General features: G+C 36.0%; 1 long non-coding RNA gene across 1 annotated transcript; it reads right to left on the minus strand.

Moving 5' to 3' along the window:
- Nucleotides 1-1,414: 1,414 nt before the first annotated feature.
- On the minus strand, nucleotides 1,415-3,254 carry LOC306786773. The gene is made up of 4 exons (XR_013772504.1): nucleotides 3,142-3,254; nucleotides 2,722-2,806; nucleotides 2,372-2,431; nucleotides 1,415-1,552 (listed from the first exon to the last, which is right to left on the minus strand). It is a non-coding gene; the product is annotated as an uncharacterized lncRNA (long non-coding RNA).
- Between the last annotated feature and the right edge of the window lie 399 nt (nucleotides 3,255-3,653).

Here is a 3,653-nt window from a genome sequence, read left to right on the forward strand (position 1 = left end):
GTTGGTTTCACAGTGAAGGGTCAGGGCTCGAGATTGCGATTGATGGATGCTAAAGGCCCACACAGGGTGCGAGGCTGGTGTGTAACGTTCTATGACAGGCGTGACGTATGGGGCCATGGTTGACCGTACACACACACACACACACACACACACACACACATACACGTTTTTGCTACATGGTGGGGACGCCTGTGTAGAGGTTACGCGTGGGGACCTCATTTTCTGAATGGAATAACGGCATACTTTTCATCACATAAATTTTGTTTTGGTCCTGGGAACCAAAATATCAACTCAAGTATCAAAACTTCTCAAATTTAAAAAACTGAATTTTTGTCTGGTGTTTCTATCCCAGCGGGGACGCTCCTATCATGTCATAATACAAACCACCACCAGGGGACACTGTTAAAAATGTGTCTTTCAAGCCTATATACGGAATTCAAGCCTATATAAGGTATTCAAGCCTATATAAGGTATTCAAGCCTATATAAGGTATTCAATGGAGGGTACGTTTATAGAAACTAGAGCTTTATTTAAAAAAAAGAGTTGTTTCTGTATTATATTTTGTTAATTCATTTAATATTGCATTTGTGGATTCACCATTAAATGTTGTAATTGTATAATGACTCATCTGTGTATATTGAACTCCACTCAATGTAAATGTCAGATCAGAATCAGAAATGTTCAAACTTCACAGCTTTATTTCAAAGTTCTGTGCATTTTTCAGATATAGTACACTGAATATTACAGTTGAAAGCATTACAGTTTTGATACTGTGATATTCAGTGCTTTGTATTTCAGTTGAAAAAAAAACCTACAAATGATGGAGCTGAATATCACAGTATCACAACTGCAATGCTCTCAGCATAATATTTCAAAGTAGTATTTCACTTGCAAAACAAATACTGAACTTGACTACTACAATACTTAAATTGTAATTCTGTAAACATTATTTCAACACTTACTGTTTCAAAACCTTTCAATGCCTCACAACTGTTGTGTACAACTTCTATTACAACTGCACTGCAATGTACACTTTTTAAGTGTAGTGAAATGGTTTTAAATAACAAAAAATACAACGAAAATATGTTTGTGTATCACAAAATAGATTCGTACAACTTTAATGCCGTAACGCAAATAGAAATATTCAAATATTTAACAAAGAAAAGGAGGAATGTCAAAGAGAACAGGCACGATTATGAATTCTTCAAAAAAAACAAAAAACCTGTTAAACCTTCCATTTGACAATATTGAACAACGTCCAGCAACAGAAGTGCATAAATGTCCAGCAAAGATTGTACCTGTGGTCTTCCATCTGAACACAATAGTGCACAAATGTAAAAGCTTACCTTTCTTGCAAAGACTTTCGCTTTAGTGCATCAATTCGGTTTTTTGTGTAAAATTTCACTGCCTCCCACCTCCTTCCTTTGAGAGCTAGTGGTGACGTCTGAATGCATTCCAGGAACCTTCCAAGATCTGATGTGGTCCATGAGTGTTTTTTCCACAGCCTGGATTTCGTCGTTGGTCCACTTCTGTTTTTTTGTTTGTGATGACCCTGAATAAAATGAGACAGTAATTTAATGTTATTCAAAAACCAGCAAGTACTGAGGCTATAATGTTGTATCGATCTTGACTGTAGCAGTACACAAAATACGAGTAGAACAACCTGTAGTTGCAGTAACATAAGTATTTGGAGCAACAGTGTCTAATACAAAAATAGAACTCGCAGCAGAAATATAGACGGTAGTTGCAGAAGTATGAACAAAGACACGGTTTACTAACACTAGCTTCAGTATTACATGACACAAGTGGAGTACTTCATTTAAAACAACTGGTCATTGTCCATTTAGTCCAGAGGACATTATGTGATTTAGGACTAGATGAGATCTACTGACCTGAACAAATGAGTCCTTTACATAGATGATTCTGAATTCAATATACTGGATGATGTGAAATTATTTTTCCTTACGTAATGATGCCAGTTACTTTAATATGGTGTTTCATTAGCCTCAAAACCTGGGCACACAAAAACCAGGTGCGTGATAGAAACGCACAGAGTAATATTGAAAGTTAAAGTATACTCACTATGCAGAATGGACAAAATAATATATTTATAGTAGGCTGAAATCATTGGATAATAATTATCGATGCATTAATGAATGTATCACTTTAATGTTGCAGCTGGTAAAGGTGGAGCTCATTTGAACTACTTAATACACGTATTAACTAAGTTACATACTACATAACGATACATGATAGTTTATTAGTTTATTTCTATTTTGGATAGGGAATCTATAAAATGTATTCTCATGTCAGTGGACTCACTAAATAACTTGATCCTAGGTGAGAAACTGAAAAACTTTGAAAAGATTACCTTTTTTTGTGTGTGATTGACCAGAGGCCTCTCCAACCAGCATCTTTTCATCCAAACTACCTATTAAAACACAAGCAAAACTGAGAATAACAGACTTTCAATTAATTTCATACATCCAATCAAATAGTGTCTACAATCTGTTGGTGCCCACAGAATAAACACTCATGTGGTATTTTAAGGAAACTGTATTAGGGAAAGTGATTGGAAATAAATCAATAAATAATACAGGCAAGGTAAAAGGCATGCAAATGATTAAGGCTAGCAATGTACCTGGACAGTGTGTGCTTTCTTTCCAAGAGAAATATTTTATCAGAAATTTTCACAATCCTCACATTTACTCGAAATATTACCTTTGGCTGGATGTGGATCATCCTCATCACTGTACTCAGAACTTGATAGAGGTTCTCTTTTGTCTCTGAGCATTTGTCTGTTGAGCTTAAAAAAAAGAAAGGATTAGACTTGGATATTCTTCATTGTAAAATCACAAGCATTTAACAATAATAAATGTCAAGACAAAACAATAGACTAAAACTAGGCAACATGTTTAGAAAAGAAATTGAGTGCTGGGCTCTTACGTTTATTTTCCTGTGCCTTTATTTGAGATGCGAGACGTTAGCTCAAAAGACTTGTGCTTTGTCTCGTAGTGGCACTTCACATTACCGCTTTCAATAATCATCACAGCCTCTGAAAATATTACCCTGATTCCTGTAAACTGACAGATGTCATGGCCCTTTTCATGTTAGAATGTGAAGTTTTGCAAATAAACTTACAACTCCACTGTCGGTTCTCATGAGCTCTGGAACACTTGTGTCCTCATCGACATCAGCTGGAGTGGGGTCAAGAATATCGGTATTGTCACTGGACCGCTGGTGTTCTTCCTGAAAAACAAATCATTTTTTTGTAATGTTTAGACAGGCTCCCAACCTACCAGTCTGCCTACCTATCAGTCGACCTACCAGTCTACCTACCTACCTACCTACCAGTCTACACTGTTTTACATAAATAAAATAATACACAACCAAACAACAAATACTACAACTTATATTTCATCAGACATTATGAATAAGTGGCTGCAGTGCAAACTATTTAATTTATCCTTGTGGGAAACACTGTCGTAATAATGGAAGTCTAATATGTGTGATTAACTAGCTGTAGTCTGTAAGAAATGAATTACTCTAGCATTGTTTTGATTTCTGTTCGACATTCACAGTCGAGCAGGTTAACTGTCAATTAAGAACCCAAAGAAGATGACATATCCTACCTCGTTGGTCTGTTCAGGGTT

The sequence above is a fragment of the Melanostigma gelatinosum genome (assembly GCF_949748355.1).
Source record: "Melanostigma gelatinosum genome assembly, chromosome: 13".
Classification (NCBI taxonomy): Eukaryota; Metazoa; Chordata; class Actinopteri; order Perciformes; family Zoarcidae; genus Melanostigma; species Melanostigma gelatinosum.